Source organism: Capra hircus (assembly GCF_001704415.2).
Source record: "Capra hircus breed San Clemente chromosome X unlocalized genomic scaffold, ASM170441v1, whole genome shotgun sequence".
Classification (NCBI taxonomy): domain Eukaryota; kingdom Metazoa; phylum Chordata; class Mammalia; order Artiodactyla; family Bovidae; genus Capra; species Capra hircus.
Genome location: NW_017189517.1, coordinates 9,413,504 through 9,437,479, shown reverse-complemented (window position 1 = coordinate 9,437,479; position 23,976 = coordinate 9,413,504).

Here is a 23,976-nt window from a genome sequence, read left to right as displayed (position 1 = left end):
TAATCTTACACTTCTCCCTTTGGCAGAATGTGGAGCAGACAGCAATAGAAAAATTAAGCCTGTTCTAAGAGACCTTGTCAGCCTCTCCAAGCCACAGAGCCTGATTGCACAAGGCTGACCTCATTGTAACATAAGGATTTTCATTCTAAGATAATGATAGCTAGCTTTATTGTACACTTAGACCATGTGCTAAGTTATTTACATGCACTATTTGAATTCACCAATAATACAACTCTGTGAAGCAGGTTTTATCATCATTTACAATTTACATATAAAGGAATCAAGGCACTGAGAAGTTTCTTTATTTGCCCAAAGACACACAAACTGTACATGTCAAAGTAAGGACCTCGATGTGTATAAATTCTGAAGCTTTGCCACTAACCACTTTGCTCTCCTGTCCCCAATTTACCTTCTGCAAACACAGAAGTCCCTGAGACCTGCCAGAGTTATAACTTTCCATTTGCTCCTCATTTTTGTTCTCTGGGCCAAACTCCCAGCCTCTTAGCAATCTGTCCTTGGAGCATGACTTTCTTAAATCCTCCATGAACATGAATGTGAAGTCGTTCAGTCGTGTCCGACTCTTTGTGACCCCATGGACTGTAGCCTACCAGGCTCCTCTGTCCATGGGATTTTCCAGGCATGCCATTTCCTTCTCCAAGGAATCTTCCCAACCCAGGGATCGAACCCGAGTCTCCCACATCGTAGACAGACGCTTTACTGTCTGCGATCTCAGCCAAAAGGCTGAGAAGCAAAGGGACTGAAATTAAGCCAGTTTGCTAGATAAAAACAGAGATTGTCAAACTCCAGGTGTGAAAAGTCACCAGGCTTCAGAAACATGGAATTCGATGATGAAATAAAAATAAATGATAAATAAATATAAATAAACAAATAAAAATAAAATGAACAAAAAATCCAATCCCCACTCTCACTTCCAATGTTAGCTTTAAGACCTAAGATTTTGGTGCTTAGGTTTAAATTTCCCAGCAAATGTTCCAGTCAGAGTGGGTCATGGGCAATGAGGTGGGCTGCCAGTGTCTTTGCTGAGCTTCGAGACTTCAGGCTGCTTGGGGTTAAGCCCCAGAGATTGGACAGTTTGCAATTAATGCTAAAAGTCTGAGGCATTGACGTGAACACACAGCAAGGCTTCACTGAGTGTGATTGTGGCACTGCTGTGTGGGGTCCTCTGTGTCTAACTCCTACTCCTGTTCATTCATTCATTCATCAAATATTTATTAAGCATCATTGTCCAGGTGGTGTAGTACAAGGTGAAGAAAATCCTCCATCACAGAATTCAGAGTCATCTCTTGGAGGAGCGAGACAAGCAAGTGGGATTACAGAAAGATGACCAGTGCTAAGGAAATACAAGGGCTTCCCAGGTGGCTCTAGTGGTAAAGATCCCACCTGCCAATGCAGGAGACTTAAGAGATGTGGGTTCAATGCCTGTGTCCAGAAGATGCCCTGGAGGAGGGCATGGCAACCCTCTCCAATATTCTTACCTGGAGAATCCCATGGACAGAGGAGCCTGGCAGGCTACAGTCCATGGGATCATTAAGAGTTGGACATGACTGAAGCAACCTAGCATGCACACAAGGGAATACAAATACCACCCCTTGTTCAACAGCTAGTCTCAAAACACTACACTTCCCAAATGTCCCACAGTGATATGTGTTCCTGCATGCATTCCTGGATTCGATGAAGGACTATTTACTGACAGTCCACTCTGTGCTAGGCCCCAGAAGCAGGGAGAAGAACCGCAGCCTTTTGAGAACTCTCTGTCCTGCCCAGGAAATGGTCAAGCGATGGGACAATGACAGTCCCTGGTGGGAGGTCCATAGCCTTCAGGAAGCAGAGAGCAGGAACCCCCACCTAGTCTGGATGAGACTTAGGGAGGGTGAAGGAGGCTCTGAAGACTTCCCAGAAGTGGCTTGGAAGTTTTGAGGGGAAGTCCACCAGCCACCAGATCAAAGGGGAATTGGGTTTTCATGAGACTCAGGAGGTCTGGAGAGGAAGACAGCAGGCAAGATGTGGGCTGGAGCTGTGGGGCTCAGGGAAGATGAAGCCCCAGAGCATATGGGTGCAGCCCAACTGATGGAGACCATGCTGCCATCTGAGAAAGGGAGACTCTTGAGAGCACATCTGGAAAAGCAGGGAAAGGGGAGAGGACCCCAAACTGTCATTGCCAAGGGCCAATCTCAACCCTAGGTTTCCTGGCCAGCCAACCACCTCAAAGGGGCATTGAGTAACCTGTGAAGAATCAAAATGTGGTTCTAGTTACTGCAAGTTTTCACCAGATTCCCCTAACACAACTGGAAAAAATGTAACAGCTCAGTGGAATCTTAAAGGGGAGATTGTGAACACATGCACACACACTTCTTGCTCACCTTACTTATCTCTCTCTTCATTGTTTGCACAGGCCTGTGCAACTTTCCAAGGGCAGCTACTGGCCAGGCCTCTGGCTGGTGACCACATTTGTCATGGCCTTGGCAGTCAGCCCAAAAGTAGAAACCACAAAATTCATGGCTTAGGGCAGTTTACTAGAAATACTGACTCACTTTATTTCATTTAAAAGATATTAAGAGGCCTCTGAGGAAATAGTCCTTCAAGCCTGCTGTGACCTGCTTCTAACTTTAGCCTCTGGGTCCACAAGCTTGCTGTGGCCACTAGCCTCGGGCTGTCTTTCCCGGTGACTGTCCTGAGGGCCCCAGCACTCTGTGGCCCTGTCACCCTGGGAGCTATGGAGGGAGGGGTCTGCAGAGGGAGGTGGGACTCCAGATGGGAACTTCACCTTAAGAGCCCAACCCTGCAGCGCGTAGGAAATCCAGCGCTGTATGACGTCAAGTCCATCGGCAGACCTGGTAGATCTTGGCTTCACTGCTTTCCACCTTTGCGACCTTGGGCGTGTCACACGAGCTCGCTGACCTCAGCTTTCTCTCCAGTAAAATGAGATGAAGCCAGTTTTGAAGGCTTTGGAGAATGTTAAACAAGACTGATGTAAAAGCCCTCTGGAAATTGGGAAATATATGTATTTCTGTTTTCATTTTTCTCTCTGCCCAAAGGAAAGACCTGAGAGACCCAACTGGTTACCTACTCAAGGCAGAATGGCAACAGGAATGGATGGAGAGAGAGACAGGACGCCAGGGCTCTGGGCAGAGAACAGGCTTGCCTGCGAGAACTGGCAACTGGCCAAGCTAACTTCAGAACCACAGTTTCCTGGTGACCTTATGAGGGCAGCCTGATTTTCCCAGGCTGCCCTCTGAGAGTGTGCAGGTATGCATGAGATCTAGTACCTGGAATCACCCTACTGTGCTCAGTACTCAAGATTGCTTTCCTCCAAGAATGCAACGTACAGTCAAGATTGGTATCAACCTTCAGCTCATGCCATTCCTGTGCTGTGCTTAGTCGTTTAGTCATGTCGACTCTGCAGGCCCATGGACTGTAGCCCACCAGGCTCCTCTGTCCACTAGATTCTCTAGGCAAGAATACTGGAGTGGGTTGCCATGTCGTCCTCCAGGGGATCTTCCCACCCCAGGGATTGAACCCAGGTCTCCCACATTGCAGGTGGATTCTTTACCATCTGAGCCGGAAGTCCTGTAAGGAAGAACAATTATGATTAACCCCATTTTACAGACGAAGTGGAGCCTAGAGAGGTTTGAGGACACGCTCAAAGTCACACTCAATGGTCTTTACTCCAGTATCCCAACAATGTTTTCAAAATGTATTTATTCACTCAACGCATATTTGTTGAACACCTACAAATAGCTAGACTTGTTCTGGGGGAAGGGGATGCATAGATGAATAACAACAAAAGCCACCAAGATTCCTGCCCTTAGAGAATATGTATATCCTAAAGAGGGGAGAAAACAAATTCCCATCGAAGTAGATGTTAGAAAGACAATAAAAGAGGAAAGATCATTCTGAGGAGAAGGAGGTGGAGGTGGAGGAGAAGGTTTTTGAGCTGTAACCACCAGATAGATGGGAAGAGTTTCCAGGCAGAGGGAGAAGAGGAACAGTTTCCACAGACAAAGAGAACCGACTTGTGGTTGCCAAGTGGGAGGGGAGGTTGGAGGAGGTGCAGATTTGGAGTTTGGGATTAGCAGATGCAAGCTACAAGATACAGGATGGATAAACATACTGTACTATATAGCACAGGGAACTATATTCAATGTCCTGTGATAAACCATCATGGAAATGAACAGGAAAAAGCATGTAAAAAAAATTTTTTTTTAAGGCAACAATACCAAGATGGTGTGCTATGGGCAGAAAAGTACTCTTCTGAGATTGCTGTCTAATATTCTTCCACTTAGAAGCATCAAGTTTAACTCAAGTTTTAAGGAACATAAAATATTGCCCATCCATTTAAACATTTGCCAGAAAAATGTTTTCGAGACAAAAAAGTTCATGAAATAAATAAATAACTTTTCTTTCCATTAGGAAAACAGAAGTACCTCTCACAGGAGGAGATTGTGCTCTGATTGGAGCTGACAACCCTGGAGGTGGAGCAACGTGGGGAGATTCAGGATTCACTGATACGTTGAGGAGGGAGTAGTGAAAAGTGAGGAATCAAGGTTTGGAAGAACTGGGGGCGGGGGAGGAGAAATCTGATGAAGAAATAGGTTGGTGGGGCAGGTAGGGGTGTGCTGCGGGACCCATGAGTTGGAGTAGGCCACGTTAAATTTGAGGTATGTGTTCTAGGCACTGGAGGTTCATTGAGGGAGAAGAATACACACAGTCCCTGCCCTCATTTCAGCTGTGGTCTATAGCTGCTAGTAGCAGCACAGGTCTCCAAAAGGGGGTCTTAACTGGGGCCCATGGATATGCTTGAGGGAAGTCTGTGTACCTCCTGAAATTCTGTCCCTAAACGTCCCTCCACCTGATTCCTTTTGGAATTGTGATCAAAATTATGGATTTCTTCAGGAAAAAAGGAGACACACACACTTACACAGTAGAGCTTATACTCCCTACTGTAAGGCTGATATCATGAGGCTATTGACCTCCATGCCAAGCCCTGCCTCTATTCAGTGATTTCTTGTCTCCCTGCCTTTGGTCATGAAGCCAGCCAGGAGGACTTCTTTTCATCTCAGGCCCTGGTGCTTAACTAACTTCTGATCATAAAGTCTTAACTAACTTCAGATCATTTTTATCTCTGTGCCTTTTTCCATGAATGAGAAATACACACCCAGTCCCAGCCCTCCTTGAACTAATGGTCTAGCACCAGGGAATACAGACACCAAATAAGAAATGACTATAAAGTGGGGCAAGTGCCATGAAGGAGAAGTGCAGGGTGCTGGGGGACAGAGAAATCTAGTCATGGGTTCTGGTGGTGGAGTCTATCACGGGAGAGCTCCTGGAAGCAGTAATTTTGACAATAAGAACTGAAAGTAGAAAAGGCTTGGGGCAGGTGGGCAGGGACACAAGGAAGAAGAGAGTGTGTCTGGCAAGGAGACAGCTAGTCTAAAGGCCTGGGGTGAGAGGGTATGGAGCATAAGGGGAAATACTGGGAAGAGGGCCTCGTGTGTCGAGTGAAGCTTCAATGGGAAGACAGTGAGAGGTTTTGAGTGGGACAGGACGTGATCAGATCAGTGCTGGGGAAAGAGCACTGACTGCGGAGTGCAGCATGGACGGGGTAGGAGTCCAGAGGAGAGCAGGCAGCCCTGTTCCTGCTGTAACCACCCCCAGGGATAGGTGGGCATGCAGGAGAAGCAACCTGCCGCTTCCTTCCTCCCTTTTCCACCTTAAGCCCATGTTGAAACCACAATCATTTCTACCAATAGAAAGTGGCTTATTTTCCTCTGCTGGGAGGCCAAGATTCTTGCCTATAGCCCTTTGGGCATCTGATAGAAATACGTCCTTGCTTGGCAGAAAAGATGTGTTTAGACCACACCTCTCTTCAGAACGCCCTAAACCTGACATTCCAAATAGCTTGGCAGCACTTACTGCTTCATGTGCTGAGTGATAGGACTGGCAAGTCCCAGTAGGGCATTCTCAGGCCACACTTTCATCAGCCTGGCAGGAGGAAGACGAATGTGATGTTTCTGGGGTGGGGCGGGGTGTTGAGGGGGCCACAGGGAGAGAGAGAGAGCTTGGATCGTCTCAAGTGGACACAAGGGATTTGTCTCAAGACTGAGAGGTGTAGGAAGAATGTAGCATTTGATCCTGGTTTATAATTAACTGGTGGAGTAGTTATAGGGGTAGATTTTGGAGACAATAGTGCTTTCAATATCCTTCTGTGGTGGCCTGTGCTTTAGGGCTTCTTCCTGTTCAAAGATTGGAGGCCCTGTCCGGAACGTGCTCAGGGCCTTGAAAACACTTTATGGGATCACATCCTTCTACCCTACGCATGGTATAGGTTTTGAACACAGGCTCAAGAGTCAGACTGCCTAAGTGCAAAATGTGAGACTGCTACTTAGCTAGGCGACATGGGTTAAAGCAACTTTTGTCAGCCTCTGTTTACCCACTGGAAAATCAGGAAGCTATTACTAACCTCACAAGATTGTTGTGAGGGTGAAATAGGATGGCACATGCCAAGTATCTGACATCACGTTAACAATAGGTATTGAATACTTACTATTATCTGTCACCAAACCATTTGGCAGTTCAAACTCCTTCCCCACCCCCACCCTCAATATCTATTATCTTCTTATGCTACAAACAAACCCTTTTAGAGACTTCCTTAAATTCTCTGGAATAAAGAGTCTCAAACAAGATTAGCCTAAAACACAATGTTTGAAGCTATGAAAGAATTGATTTGTTTTCTGTGATTGATTTTGCTCAGTATTAAGTATCCTGCAATCTAAGGAAACACAAAAACATGCAGAAAAAAGAGAAGACCAAATTTTAAGGTTTGGATCATAATGCCAAAAAGGAGTAAACATTTAAAAAGAAAAACCCAGTGCCATTCACAAGGAAACCAGAAAGCACAAACACTAACAATGCTTGTATCTCAGTGATGAAGCTGTAGGTGTTCTCTTCTTTTTTCAACAAACCTGTATCTTCTTTTTCCTTTAAGGAACTTATATTACTTATGCACATCTTTTAAATTATACGGAAAAAGAGGAAAAAAGCAGTGCAAATGCTGTCTTAAACTTCAATCTGAATGTTCATTGCAGTGCAAAATAAGCTAGTTACAGCTTCAAAAAATTAACAAGTTTAATTCATGCTGTTTGTTCACTGAGAGTTAATTTAATATACTTATCCTAGAAAATAATGCATTATTCAGTTTAATCAATATTCATTTGTTCTTTGCATAATCATATTTGCAAAAGCATTTATTAACAATGTGCCTGAGACTCACAGGGAAAGGCCATGCTATAAGTGGGGTAAAATTTTTGAAATAAAAGAAAAACAATGAATTTACCAACATTAGGGAAATGATTGATTCTAACATGCTGCAGGTTTTCATTTAAAATGCAGCCAGGAGTCTTTTGTATATGTGCTTTCATTGGAAGTAGCAATAGATACACTGTCAAATTAATGAATATCACATTAATTCAGAAGGAAATTAAATCTGGGTTGTTATTGAATAGCTGGCATATTGGTGCATGTGACACCGGCTCTTTCTACATAACCTCAACTGACTGGAACCGTCAATGCTATGAATATTTGCAAATGTTTGTCCTTGTGTAGCTAAGAAATACATATTTTTCTATTTAAGTCAGGATGCATAATGTGATGTAGACACAGATAAAGACTCATGTTAGGTTTTTCAAACATCAGGATTTGAAAAGTGTCACCTTTTAGTAATAAAGAGAAGCTTCCTATGAATGAGTCCTATTTGCATTGTTAAATTTTTCTTTGAGAATATTTCTTAGACTGAAATTATTACTTTTCATTGACTCACTTTATGTGATTTCTTTCAGAGTTCAAACTTTCAAGAAAAATATAGGAAGCTGAATTCAGAGAATTATTGGCTAGTCTCCATACGACACTCAGGACAATATACCCTTTGGAGAATGGGTACTATTACAGTGGTACCTTCATTTCCATTTTGTTAGTATTTTTTTTAGCAGAAATATAGTTGCAAATTAAAAAAAAACAAAACAGCTATTAATGCTATTTTCAGGTAGGTTGGAAACTTCCAGGAAAATACAGCTTTGGGGCAGGGGTTGGCTTCCCTGGTAGTTCAGTTGGTAAAGAATCCACCTGCAATGCAGGAGGCCCTGGTTTGATTCCTGGGTCAGGAAGATCTGCTGGAGAAGGGATAGGCTACCAACTCCAGTATTCTTGGGCTTTCCTGGTGGTTCAGCTGGTAAAGAATCCACCTGCAATGTGGGAGACCTGGGTTCGATCCCTGGGTTGGAAGATCCCCTGGAGTAGGGAAAGGCTCCCCACTCCGGTATTCTAGCCTGGAGAATCACAGTCCATGGGGTCGCAAAGAGTCAGGCATAACTGAACGACTTTCACTTGGGGTGCTCAGTTGCTTCAGTCGTGTCCAACTCTTTGCGACCCCATGGACTGTAGCCCATGAGGCTCCTCTGTCTATGGGATTCTCCAGGCAAGAATACTGGAGTGGTTTGCCATTTTCTCCTCCAGGGGATCTTCTGGACCCAAGGATTGAACTGGTATCTCCTGCGTCTCCTGAGGTTGAGGGGGCGAGGGTTAAAACTAATAAAGAGAACTGACCCTGAAGAATTTTACATGGTTCTTCCCATGACATACAACTTAAACATTATTTTATCCCAAGGCATATTGGTGCATGTGACACCGGCTCTAAAGAAGTGTCTAAAGACTTAAATTCCATTAGTTTTTAAAAATAGCTATAAGAAAAAGATGTCTACTAGTAGTAAGATAAAATTCCACAAATGAGGGGACAAGTTAAGGAGAAAAAATAATAGAAAATTTTCAGAACTTCCTCAGTGGTCCAGTGGTTAAGACTCCATGTTTCCAATGCAGTGGGCACGGGTTCAATCCCTGGTCTTAGAGAATTAGGATCCCACAAGCCACTCAGTGTGGCCAAAAAATAGGTAAAAATAAAAATAATTTTTTATTCAAAAAATAGAATTTTCATTGTCAGAATGGTCTTAGATATCTTTCGAATATAGGTGGGTCTTATTTAAACACAACTCCTTGGGGGAATATACTTACAAAAGTAACAAAATATAGTAATAATCCTTCAGCCAGCATCTGATGTCTCACTATTCAAAAAAACATGGTGTCTTCTCCCTACTGAACTTTAAAGGGTATTGAGCAAACATTGCAACTCCTGGCAGCCTTGAACAGGGTGATTAAATAAACAAACAATGAAGGGATTTCCTATAAGACAAACCCTTCTACAGAAGGGGCAGCTAAATGCTTTGAGTTTTCAAAGAAAATATTTATCTAGGGAGAGGTGAGCAATGGAATACATCTAACACTAAGGTAACACACAGGACATGCTTCCTTGTTCAGATGTAATCAGAGCAGCATTTCTAATCATTTGCTATAAAAGAACAATTTATCTTAAAATATGGGAATTTTGAAAGCCTCGCCACATTTTTTACTGTGGCTTAAAAAAAAAAAAAAAGCCAAACACCTTTTCCCATTCTAAAATATGATTTGTGTAACTTCTTAATGGCCAGAGAACCCTCATGAAAACAGCTCTAACTTTATGACAGAGGTTGATGAGGGCAACATGGTATAATTTACAAAACCAGACACCAGAGTCCACGTTTCTGGAAGACATCAGCTCAGTAAAGACAAGCACATCTGTGCCTAACAGGCTAGGTCCCAGCTTGCCACTGCCAACTACGAGGGCTACCTCTCTGTTCAATGCAGTCAATGCCAGGTCTATCATTTTTACCAGTTGACAAGCTTGACAATGATTTCTCAAAACTTATATATCATATTCAAATGTAGATGTAGACGCAAGCTTTCTTTAACGAACTTAAGAAAACTGTTTACTGTTCCTAAATTCTGTATCAAACTTGGAGGCTTCTCAGCTTGTAGTTTTACAAATGATCCTTAATATCATGGGTGCTTGTGGGGACCCACTTTCCCCCTCCACCATCACAGTCAGGAGTTTGTTAAAGAAGAACTTTATTTGCATACCCTGCCAGATTGGCCCAGGCAAAAAGTAGTTTACAACCCAACTCCAGGTCATAGCGTGGTGAATTTCATTTTTAAGGACGCATGCCTACTTAATAGATGCCCATTGGTCAGGGTTCATCTGGCCGATCGGGGGCACTATCTTCACGCAGGAGAGACCTATCCCAGTTGAGGAAGACATTGTATTGGGGAGAGATCATCTCAGAGATAAAAAGGGTCCTGTAGGACACAATGTTAGTTACTCAGGTGCCAGAAAGCTCACCTCATAATCCGGCTGTAGACTCCCGAAGGCTGCAGCTGGATAAACGAAGCTGCTCAGTCATTTCCTTAAACAACAATAAACACTCTTTCAAATCCAAGGGGAAACAGCACTATAAAGGACCATGAGGAACGTCTTCCATGTCACCTAGAGGCATTTTTCACTTTTTCACTCTTATGCCAATTTCTTGCCTAAGCGAAGAACTACCATGTTATGTTTACAAACACGCTCGTTAAACCTGAGGCTCTTTTAGATTAATTACCCTGTGATCTAACCATTGCTATGGTACTGCCACTGTATGCAAAAGTGTAGTCACAGCTCATCTTTGCCCCTACTTCTGGTTGGGCTCAGTGTTACCCTTTATTTAGCAAAAATGCCAAAAAGGAAGCTTTTTGTCAAAAGGAAATTTGTCATTTCCTATCCCCATTCCACTCCCACCAATCTTGCAATGGTATCCTGTGATTCATGGATTTATTGCACCTGTATATCTCTAATAAGGCTGCATTTCTTAAGCGGCTGGCTGCAGGAATGAGTTTCTAGAACTATGAATTTGCTTAAAACAGTAACATAAAGTCGCATAAGATTGGGTCTTCCCTAGTGGTCTGGTGACTAAGACTCTGAGCTCTCAATGCAGGGGGCCCGGGTTCGATCCCCGGTCAGGGAACTAGATCCCACACGACACAACTAAAGATCCTGCATGCCGCAACTGAGACTTGCTGCAGCCAAATAAATAAATATTTTAATAAGTCATATAACATTTAACAATGCCACTCTTCGTTTTTAAAAAACTAGCCATCCCAAAGACTCTGCCTCCAAAATCCTATCGATTCAATAAGAAACATATACCTGTGTTCAAATTAAGCCACTCATTTCACACTCTTTCTAATAGGAAAATTTCCAAACTATACAAGTAAAGAAAATAGCGCAGGGAAGCCCCATTGACCCAGGCTGAGCAGGAACTATGACTTTTGCCACACTTGCTTCATCTCCTTACCTCCTACTGTGTTTGGGCTGCAAAATGTTAAAGCAAATTCCAGAATTGTGTCATTTTACCTTTGTGACTTTGGGATACCTTTTTAAAAATATGTAGGCTTTTTCTTAGATAACCAGAATGCCATTTTGAAAATATAGCCAGTATAATTAATGACAATCTCTTGTCATCGTGTAATACCCAATTCATACTCACATTTCTCAGATTTCCTCAAAATCCAAACCACTCCATTTAATCATTCCTCTGTGGGAGCAAGGCAGTGCACTGGGTTAGAGCTCCTTACCAAGTTTTCTATCCTGAACAACCCTTCTAGTCTACACCCCAGGGCTCCACACTTGGTGGGGGCTCAGTCAATGTTTGTTGAATCTGGCCTTTCTCCTGTTTGAGGAAAGAAATCAAAAGTGACACAGGGAAAGGTAGTTTTTCCAGGGCAGCTGCAGCTCCCGGAATTGAAGCCTGAGAAAGCTGCTATTGATTTCTGTAGCCTTCTCCCCAAGCGCAGTAATTCTCCGAGTGAATATTGCAGGCATATTGAAAAGGCCACCTTCCTAGCTGTCTCTGTTCTCTGTTCACTGTGTGCATCTGCAGTTAATTGAGAGGCTGATTAAAGAATCAACTAACCCAAATTGAGTGGTTTTGTTGTCTCCTTTTTCATTTGATTCAGCTATAAAAGATTAAGAAAATGCATTTCCCCTCCCTCCCAAAGGTGCAAAATCTCGAACGCATGCCAGTTAACTGTTCTCTCCTATGACTAATTGATGTTTTGCACTCACAGCCTTGAAAAATAATCCTTTCCATGCCCAGCGATGGTTGTAATGAGATATATAATGTTGACAGCTTGAGCCCTCGCGAAGGTATGGAACTCAGCGTGTAAATAATTGTGTCGGCAATTTTAAAATTTCCTATAAACGGTGCACTGTTTGGAATGGAGGCTGGGCTTGCCAGCACTTGGCCAGCTGTGCCCAAAGGTGCAGCTCAGCCACTGTTTGGCCCCAGAGCCTTTAAGCAACCATGTGGAACCTGGGGTTACTGTGCAAGTCAACTGGCACCCAGCACCATGCTTGGCAAATGGAAATTAGTCAACAAAAGTCTATAGAATGAATAAATGAATGAGTGAATGGGGACAAAAAGAAATCAACCTTAGCACAACAAACGTTTGTTTCTCACCAAAAAATAGAAAAAGCAAAACTAAATCAGCTCACTCCCAGATGAGCAGGCTGGAGGCTGGCAGCTCCGGGGTCTTTAACTGAGCTCAATCTTACGTACAATGAGCAAAGCCTATTGGTTGATTCATTTCAAATGTTTTTGATGCACATTTTCTCAAAAGATCTGGTCGTCTCCCTAACACTCACAAATTCATGTTTATAATTCTGGATAAGATAGCAAAAATGTAAAAATATTTGTTAAAAAATTCTCTAGGGACTTCCACTCCTGGGGGCACAGGTTAGAGCCCTGGTAGGGGAACTAAGATCTCACATGCCACCTGGTGCAGCCCCCAAAAATCTCTAAAACCATGAATTACAACGTTTCAGTTAGGAAAAGCAGGAAGACAGATCGACTCAACTAGAGCTAGTGGGTGGCCTTGTGGATGAAGGATTCAGGCAGAAGCTACTGAATAGTAGAAAGGTTTATAGGAGACCTCTGGAACTATGGCTCTCCATTTACCCTTTGACCTGGTAATCTCACATATGAGAGTATAGCCCACGGAAATGAGCCAAAAGGCAAAACCTAATTTTATAAAGATATTTATAGCAAAGCCACTTATAATAGAGGGAAATTGGAAGGAACCCAAATGCCCAACAGTAAGGGCACTGGCTAAGCCAAGAATAGCATATCAACTCAGTGGTTCACCACGCAGCTATTAGAGCACGGAGCAGGTGGTTAGTTTCAATGTGTGGCAATGTCTGCATGAAATAATGGTAATTAGAAAAAGCAGAACACAAAACATCGTGTGCCCAGTGATTAAAACTTTGCAAAAAACTACACCTGGTATTTTGAAAAGGGTCAGAATTTATCAAGAGTGACATAAACAGAACTGTAAGTTCAGTGAATTCCTTTTCCACCTTGTGGATGGTTAAATGTGTAACACATAGGGAGGAAGGAAGGAAGGGAGGAAGGAGGGATGGAGAGGAGAGGAAAAAAAACTGACTGCAAAGAGGGGCTGCTATTTAAAACAGTCTTTTATTGACAGATATTCATAGATTAAGAAACATCAGAGAGAAATACCAGTAAGAAATCAGAAAGATCCGGAGACATCTGAATCTAGTCTGTACGCCTAATAGAAAGTCGAAATTCATTTGGAACAAGATCCCTTCTGAATGCCTTGCAGTGTTGGATCAACAATTGGAAGCCATAATGACCAAGTTGTGTCCAGATTCCTACAGGGAAAGACAACTTCCCACAGCCACCAGTGTTCTTTAGCAAACCTCTTTTCAAGTGATGATGTCACCATTAAAGAAAAAACAAATCAGCATTTGCAGAATTCACCATCACCCAGCTGAAGACACTGTGCCAAAACCTTTAGAGTTGATTTCTGTGCATTTACAGCACACCTTTTGGATTCTGCAGCTTAAATTAATCACTAATGAAAATTAGAAAGATTGGTTTGGGATCATATTTGCAGCATGATCCCTGCCATTAAAGGGGGCAGGGTCTTGGAAAATAAGTAAAATCATTGCCTTAAGACTTAGTCCTAAATGTTCGCTCTAGGACATCTCCAAAGGTGTTTTAAAATCTTTTGCCCATGATAAAGTCAGCTTTCATTGTTGCTGATTTTTTTTTTCTCAGTATTTCCTACAAATGCACTTATAATTGAGAAGTGGAGATACCATGTGTTTTGGAGAAAAGAGCATCACATGTCTGTTGTAGCATTTTAAATATTACAGGCCGAAACCCAGGGGGAGAATTCCATAAAATTATTTTAGGTATCGTGACATCCAGTATCAACACGCAAGTTGGGAAGGAGCCAAAGATGATGACAGAGAGCTGAAATGTGTTTGATCGGAAAGTTTTCATTTCTGCCACCATTTTATTGCTGCAAAGGCATGGCATGGTGGCTGTGTATACCCTGTTTCTGTGAAACGATGTATGTAAAACAGCCACCCCCTGTGAGGTGGTTAATATGCTGCCTCAGCCTTAAAAGCTGTGCCCTTGCCGACACACAGACTGGCTCTCTGACATCTGTGCTGATATTAAGGTTGCAAAATCAAATATTAAGAAGCCATATTTGTCTCAAAGGAAAAAGATTTACCAGTTTAATTAAACAGCACATCCCTTTTCTTTGCATCTCCCTCTCTTCCCTCCCCCATTGCCCCCTGGGGAACAGAAAGAATTCTGGTGCTACAAGAAACCTAGAGCTCTAAGGAGGCTAAGTGCTTTGACTGTATTTGTGAGCATGAGATCTATTTAAAGACAAGTGACTAGGTCTTGCTTTTCCTCTGTTAGCCACCGTTGGAGGTTCATATAGTGTGATCCTCTTAGTTGTTGAACAAGCAGAGATTCTATTTTGTGATTTTTTTTTTAAATGAGGGAATAAAGAAGTAGACACCAATCAGTCCCCTGACCCTAAACAAAGCACTGGTTTTTATTCTCTAGCCTTTGTCTCTGCCTCCTCCCATACCCTCTCAGATTCTAAAGAAGTTATCATCTTTGCCTTTTCACAGGCACAGATCGTGTGTGTGTGTGTGTTTGTGTGTGTGTGTGTCTATGTGTGTGATAGTTAGGTTTCCTTAGCTATAAAATGGAGATAATACTTCTTGTTCTATTTTACTACATAGGGTTCTTATGAGGATAAAATGAGATCAAGGTTGTGAGAGTGCTTTGAAAAAAATTAAATGTACACTATCATGGAAAGTAATTGTGACAGCCATCTCTTCCTTTGAGACCTTGATAGTATTTATGCTACAGGTAGAGGGTTGACTAGCTAATTTCTACATTTTTGTAGTTCTGTACTGAAAGTTTTGCAATGAATTTAGCCAAAGTTTTAGTAATGTTAGTCCTGTACACAGTTTCTCATGTTGTTCCCAGGTTGGTCACTCTTGAAGCTTTGGTTTAATTCTGTGCTTCAGAGGTGGGGAAAAAAATGACCAAGGGAGCTTGAGATCAGCTTAGGCAAAGGGGAGGAATGGACAACAGCATGGATAGGAGGGAGCGGAAATGGGTTCTTTCATCACCAGTTCTTTCTGGAAAAATATGCCTGGTGAGGGAAAACAGGTTTGGATACCATTCTCTTTGGCAAAAGGTAATTAGATAAGTATAAATCTTTATTCCAAAATCTTGTTTAAAATAGTCTTCAGAAAGTGCTGGGCTGACCCTGGAACTAAGGCAGTTTGTAATTAAGATCATGACCTCAAGTGGTTGCTACTCAGTTGCTAAGGAGTACCAGCTCTCCAAAGCTTAGTGACTCTATTCACTGAAATGGTAGACCTGTTTGGGAAAGTTTTATTCACAGACCTTAGTAAGATTTTCTTGAAATTGGCTGGCTCTGTTGTCCTGCGGTCCCACATTTCAGAATACACTTGACCCTCAGAGCCCATGTCTTTCCAGGCATGAGCGTCATCCTTCCATACTTTCACACATTCAACACTTCAGCCATTCTTCTTTAGTCTCCTAAAACTGTCACCCCTATACCCACTGTGGACTGCTGAGCAGTCACTGAACTGGGCATTTTGAGGTCTCTCATGAAGATGCCATTTATTTCAGCAGTGTTCATTGTTTGTATACAGCGGTTCAGGCAATTTCTCATTTTGCATCCAGTCTTTATAAAAATGAATGGATACAGGGAGCAAATTGGTGGTTGCCAGGGCAGGCTGGGGGTGTAGAGGGGTGGGATGAAATAGGTGAAGGGGATTAAGAGATATAATCTTCCAGTTATAAAATAAGCCACAGGAATGTAATGTACAGCATAAGAAATACAGTGAACAATACTGTAATAATTTTGTATGAGGACTGATGATTGATAGAATTGTCACGGTGATCGCTTTATCATGTGTTTGATTGTTGGATGCCTATGCTGTAAAACAGAAACTAATGCAATATTATACATCAGCTATACTTCAATTGAAAGAATAAGAAAGTGATATTCAGATATGAATGGAAACAGGAATAACAAGTCTTGATACTAGTGAGAAGCAGCTTGGGTCTCTTAAACAAATTACAATTGAGATAAAGATGGAAATCATCACATGGTCCAAAGTTAGAGACTCATTAATCTTGGTCTTTGGATTCAGTTTTTTCATTTAGGACACTAGAGGCCCAATTGTGAAGGAAAAAAATACAATCTCAGAATGTGTACTTTTCTGTGAATGCATTCTTCAGGTTGATGTGGGTTTTTCAATACTATTTTTCATTTTCTGGGAATGGAACACCCCAGCCTATCCCATATCATGTAAGAGAGTTTTCCACACTCTCAAACTTCTACGTGTGTTTTTAGGAATCCACCACGTGTGACTACATCAGAAATCCTGGTGCCGACTGTTCTCTGGTCAGTTCTCTCTGTCCCTTGGACATAAAAATTCAGTCCTTTAATTGTGCTGCTTCTCTGTCTGGAATAGCCTTTCTCTCTTTTATCCTGATCAAACTTCCTATCCATCAATCCTCTAGGTTAGCTGCTTTAGCACATGAAGAAACTGACATTTGGGGAAGTTAAATAACCTGGCCAAGTTTACATAGTAAGTTGGAGGAGCCAGGTAACAAATGCAGGCAGTTGGACTTTAAGGCAAATACTCTTATATTGGCCAAATACTATTCTCTTGAGCATGCTTTCAAGTGCTTTAAACTTGACAATCTAAAGTACATTTTGCCAAATACAATATCTTTGCCTATTTGAAACAATTTTATTGAGGTGTAATTTAGGTACTATAAATTTTATACTATAAAATACATCCATTTTAAGTGTAAAGTGCCTTAGTGTTTAAACTCTTCTGCACTTTGTGAGAAATTAAATATGTTGTTTCATCTTAGTTATCAAAATGTTATCTCATTAAAAATATTCAATATTTTAAAAGCCTCTGGTTCTTCTCTATTATTTACTTTTCTTAGAGCAATTGCATGGGGCTTCCCAAGTGATGCTAATGGTAAAGAGTCCACCTGCCAATGCAGGAGACTCGAGACATGGATTCTATCTCTGGGTCAGGAAAATCCCCTGGAGGAGGGAATGGCAACCCACTCCAGTATTCTTGCCTGGGGAATCCTATAGAAAGAGGAGCCTGGTGGGCTACAGTCCATAGGGACGCAGAGAGTCAGACACAACTGAGAGACTAAGCACACACATTAATTAATATCCGACCCCAACAAGTTTGAGTTCCGTTCAGTACTTCTAAGTTACTAGTTCTCAAGCAGGTTAAAAAATCCAACACAGTATGAATTTTAAGCAATGGGATTTCTGAACCACATTCTCCAGTGTAGATTAAAAGTGCGTCTTGAGAAGACCACTGTTAAATTTGGTCAAACAAAACATGCTGAACACTTGGAAGAATCCAGTGGAGTTACTATTCTGACGCATTACTATTGCCGACAAAGGTCTATACAGGTCTATAGTCAAAGTTATGGTTTTTCCAGTAGCTATGTATGGGTGTGAGAGTTGGACCATAAAGAAAGCTGAGAGCCAGGGAATTAATGCTTTTGAGTTGTGGTGCTGGAGAAGACTCTTGAGAGTCCCTGGACAGCAAGGAGATCAAACCAGTCAATCCTAAAGGAAATCAAGCCTGAATATTCATTGGAAGGACTGAGGCAGAAGCTCCAATACTTTGGCCACCTGATGCAAAGAGCTGACTCATTGGAAAAGATCTTGATGCTGGGTAAGATTCAGGGCAGGAGGAGAAGGGGGGGACAGAGGATAAGATGGTTGGATGGCATCATTGATTCAATGGGCATGAGTTTGGGCAAACTCCGGGAGATAGTGAAGGACAGGAAAGCCTGGTGTGCTGCAGTCCATGGGGTCTCAAAGAGTCAGACACCTGAGTGACTGTATAACAAAAAGACACAAACAAAATGCTCAGAAGTAAAAAAGCTTCCCCACCAGTAGGACTGAATCAATTTTGGTTCAGTTTTGTGCTGGATCAGAGAGTTTTCTCAGAGTTGCAAGGGAACCAAGTGACAAAGTTGTTGAAACCTTTTCTGGCACATAAATGCTCTCAGCAACATGCAGTTTCTGCTTTAACACTTGGAGATCTCGCTACCTGTCCTGGAAGCCCAAGAGAAGTCTCAATCATGAGAAACCATTCCCTTAGGTAAAATACAAATCTACCCCATAATTCCTGCTAATTTGTCTTTTGCTGCTTTCCAAAACTATCTAGAAAACAATTCTTTCCCAGTTCCTAGCTCCTCTAATATTTGAAGACAGCTCACAAGTCCCTAGCCTATCAGCAGTTTGTTCATCTTTTCCCTCAGTAACAAGGTTTTGAATCCCTAGATTATAGTAGGAATTCTCTGTGCATATTTATCAAAATTCTTTTTATAATGCATCCCCCTAGAACCAAGCACAATCCTTTAAATGTGGTCCAATCAGTGCAGAGCACAAAGGATATTCATCTTCTTTCCCCACCCCCAGCTTTATCAAGGTATAATTGACATATAAAAAATATGTATATTTAAAGTGTAAAATGTGATAGTTTGATGTAGGTATACACGATTACCACAATCAAGTTAAGTAACACATCTCTAACCTGCTAGCCATAGTTACCATTTTTGTGTATGTGGTGAGAACATTTAAGACCTATTCTCTTAGCACATTCCAAGTACACAATACAATATTATTATTAATAACTACAGTCACCATGCTACACGTTAGATCCCCAGAACTTATTCATGTAATAACTGAAAGTACACTATTTCCCCCTCTTCCCAGCTGTGGCACCCACCATTCTATTCTCTGCTTCCATGAATTCGACTTTTTTGATTCCATGTAGAAGTGAGATCATACAGTATTTGTCCTTCTGTGTCTGGCTTATTCCACTTACTATAATGCGACAGCAAGGAGGTCAAACCAGTCAATCCTAAAGGAAATCAAGCCGGAATATACATTGGAAGGACTGAGGCAGAAGCTGAAGCTCCAATATTTTGGCCACCTGATTCGAAGAGCTGATTCATTGGAAAAGACCCTGATGCTGGGAAAAATTGAAGGCAGGAGGAACAGAGGATAATATGGTTGGATGGTGTCATTGACTCAATGGACAAGAGTTTAAGCAAACTCTGGGAGATTGTGAAGGACAAGACAGCCTGGTGTGCTGCAGTTCACGGGGTCACAAAGAGTCGGACAAGACTGAGCCACTAAACGACAGCAATGTCCTCCAGGATCATCATCTTGTGCTGGGTGCTACGTTTGCTGCTGCTAAGTCGCTTCAGTCGTGTCTGACTCTGTGCGACCCCAGAGACGGCAGCCCACCAGGCTCCCCCGTCCCTGGGCTTCTCCAGGCAAGAACACTGGAGTGGGTTGCCATTTCCTTCTCCAGTGCATGAAAGTGAAAAGTGAAAGTGAAGTCGCTCAGTCGTCTCCGACTCCTAGCGACCCCATGGACTGCAGCCCACCAGGCTCCTCCGTCCAAGGGATTTTCCAGGCAAGAGTACTGGAGTGGGGTGCCGTTGCCTTCTCCGGGGTGGTACGTTTAACCATATGCAATTGCCATTTTGTACGTCAAAAATTCTGAGTCTGCATGCTGCAGCTGCTGAAGCCAGTGCACCTAAGGCCTGGCTTAGGTGCTTGTTGCTCCACAACAAGAAAAGTCCCCGCAGTGAGAGGACGGTGCATTGCAACTCGAGAGTAACCCCCACTCGCTGCAATTACAGAAAGCCTTGCACACAGCAACAAAGACCCAGTAGAACCAAAATAAATAAAGAAATAATTTTGTAAAAAAAAAAAAAAAGGTATTATTTGAAGAGGGCTTTGGAAATCTTGGTTCTATCATCCAGAATATAGACTCTCCTCCACCATCCTCCCTCATAACTCAGCTGGTAAAGAATCTGCCTGCAATGCAGGAGACCCAAGAGTAGGACACGACTTGGCGACTAAACCACCACCACCACCATCTTTGCATGCTCAGTCACTTCAGTTGTGTCCTACTCTTTGCAACCCCATGGACTATAACCTGCCAGGCTCTTCTGTCCATGGAATTCTCCAGGCAAGTATACTGGAGTGGGTAGCCATTCTGTTCTCCAGGGCATCTTCCTGACCCAGGGATCGAACCCAGGTCTCCTGCATAGCAGGCAGACACTTTACTACTAGCACCACCAGGGAAGCCACCATCTTTGTGTCATTGCAAATCAGATCATCATGCCCTCACACTCCTCATATAGTTTGGTGATAATGAGGGCGAACATTATTGAGCCAAGGGGGAGAAAGAGGAGCAAAGATCTTGTCATTTACCCACCTCTATTTCAGGGCAGTTAGCTAAGCTTACATTGTACTCATTTCATCAGAGCGCCTAAGTCTAACTTGAGAGTTCTCTTTCTCCCTTCCCCCTCTGTGGCCACTAACTCTCAGGCACCACACACACCTCTCAGTATGGTCAACAAGGCAACAGGCATGCTATTCAGTGACATTCACCAAGAGGCCAAGTGCTACTGCTGCGTTCTTTTGTTGGATATTTAGCTACTGCCTCTGGACCTGGTCATGCCCCCTTGGAAGGGCTGTTTGGCTCACCATGATGGAATTTTGTACTTGACCCCAATGAAGCCTCTAAGACCTCCAGTGGAGTTTGACCCCTAACCCAACCCCCTCCCATTGTTCCTCCTCCCTAGCACCAATATCCACCCTGCCAAGCCCCTTTGTGTGGAAATGAAGCCTGCTTTCCAAGGCCTTGCTTCAGGCAGAACTCTTCCCAACCTTGAGAAGCTTAGTGTTGAGGAAACACAGTGGGGGCTGTTGGAGCTGTCCTATAACTTTATTTCTTCTGATTGACGAGCGTTTCATCTCCCCAAGCTTCTTGCATTATCTTCTGGTTCATGCCAAGAATTCTGTCATTGCCAATTCATTCCTTTGACTTAATGTTGGTGGTGATTTAGTCACTCAGTTGTGTCCATCTCTTGTGATCCCATGGACTGTAGTCTGCCAGGCTCCTCTGTCTATGGGATTCTCCAGGCAAGAATACTGGAGTGGGTTGCCATATCCTTCTCCAGGGGATCTCTGGACCCAGGGATCCAGCCTGCATCTCCTGCATTGCAGGCAGATTCTTAACTGCTGAGCCACCAGAGTAGCCCTGACAATGTTATTCCCTGTTAAACTGAAGTTTCTTCAAGGAAAGATAAAGCCTAGATTTTTTTAATGACAACTCCACACAGTGTTCGTCAGCTGTTTCTCTGACAATGACTATGGAAGAGAGGGTAAAGGAGCAGGAGGCCAGAAAGCCTAAAGAAACTAAGTGCTTTGGATTTGAGTTTGTGAATTAATAAAATAAATATTAAACCTCACTAATGATAACAGTTAATATACATAATATACATAAACAATATAAACAGTTAATATACATAATAAACATTAACAATGTTTGCCTCACATCAACCCTATGAGATAGGTAAATTGTTAATCCCTTTTCCAGATGTGAAAACTGAGGCTGAGAGAAATTAAATAATTTGCCCAAGGTCACACAGCCAGTAAGGAATGTGTGTGCGTGTTCAGTCATGTCTGACTCTGTGGCCCCATGGACTGTTGCCCCCCAGGCTCCTCTGTCCATGGAATTTTCCAGGCAAAAATGCTGGAGAGGTTTGCCATTTCCTACTTCAGGGGATCTTCCCAACCCAGGGATCAGAACCCCGGTCTCTTGTGTCTCCTGCATTGGCCGGCAGATTCTTTACCACTGTGCCATGTGGGAAGCTAGTAAGGCATAGCTGCTAAGCTGCTAAGTCACCTTAGTCGTGTTCGACTCTGTGCAACCATAGATGGCAGCCCACTAGGCTACTCTGTCCCTGGGATTCTCCAGGCAAGAATACTGGAGCGGATTGCCATTTCCTTCTCCAATGCATGAAAGTGAAAAGTGAAAGTGAAGTCGCTCAGTCTTGCCTGACTCTTAGCGACCCCATGGACTGCAGCCTACCAGGCTCCTCCCTCCATGGGATTTTCCAGGCAAGAGTACTGGAGTGGGGTGCCATTGCCTTCTCCAAGTAAGGCATAGAGTCAGGCTTTAAACACAGGAAATGTAGCCCCAGAGCTGAAGCCTTACTGCCTCTGGCTCTGTCCTTATTCCCTCCTTGAGTCTTTCCTGCTGGCATTGAGAGCAGTCTACAGTCAGTCAGGGAATGGATATCAGTAGGAGAGGCCCCCTCAGCAGCTCTGTGGCATGCCCTCTGGGCACACACCATGTGCAGAAGGCCTTTGTCTCCACCGGCGGCCCTCTGATGGGCACATGGCAGAGTTCATGAGTGGGAGCAGATTTGGACTTTCCTCATCAATTTTTCTGTAAGGAGCATTAGGATTTGAGTAATGTAGTACAGCTTCATAAACAAGAGGGGTTCAGGCTAGTGGTGGCTCAGACAGAAAGCGTCTGTCTACAATGTGGGAGACCTGGGTTCGATCCCTGGGTCGGGAAGTTCCCTGGAGAAGGAAACAGCAACCCACTCCAGTACTCTTGCCTAGAAAATCCCATGGACGGAGGAGTCTGGTGTCCATGGGGTTGCAAAGAGTTGGACACGACTGAGCGACTTCACTTTTTTTCACTTTCAGGCTCTATAGGAAATGTGATATAAGATAGTGTTGTTGGCTGAACAATGCAAAGATTGGCTGGTTGGTTTGGGTGAGTAAAGAAGCCCACAGGTGAGCTTAAGTACAATGCAGATTCTCAGAGCTAGATGGGACTTTAGAGAATCATTTAGTCTAACAACCCATAAAACAATTACCTCTAAATTACCCCCCACGTACACACACCACCACCACAACCAGTAGTAGTCTAGCTTAAACACCTCTAAGAACGGGGAACTCACTACCTCTCAGAGCGGTCTTTTCTGTCTGTTAAGAAGGATAGAATGCAGTTCAGTCGTAGTGATTAAGAATGCATTTTGTGCCTATCTAATGCTCATCACTTAAGTGGCAGGGAAGGAGAATTCTCAATACCTCTAACAGGGCCTCTGTCCCTGAGCAGTCACTTATATTCAGGTGGAAAAAGGACTCCAGATTTTTCTTAGGAAGCAATAATGAAAAGCCGGGTTAGGTAAATGAGAAACCCCATAGGAAGTCCCAGGAGTTTCCTGATTGAGCAGCTGCAGGGAGCTTTTGGGACAGCTCCACTCAGCTCCACTGCCCTTTGTCTGGGCTCTGGGCCCCCCAAGGATGGGATTCCTACAGTGAACCTGACAAAGGAGAGCAGAGAAAGATATTCTTGAAGCCTAACTTTCACTCGTAGAGTTCTCTGGGAAACAGCTGGGAATCTTGAGCCAGGCAGGCCGGCAGTCCAGCAGACAGAGAGAATCTCTCTGCACCAGCAGCCACAGTCCAAGGCCCCAAAGAGAACAGGTGCCAAAGCAGAAAGAATTGCTACAGACCCAGCAGAGAAAGGATTCAAGCATCAGCCTCCTTGGCACACAGTCTTACATCTCAGAGGCCTCAGCACCCGCAGAGGTAACGTGGGGAATACCTTTAATGAGAGTGTAGAGGCCAGTTAGTGAGCACTTACTCTGTGCCAGGCCTGGTGCCCCCTGTTTTATATGTATCATCTCCTTTCATCCCCGCAATATCACTAGAAGGTATATGCTACTGTTTTTCTCATTCTTCAGGTCCAGA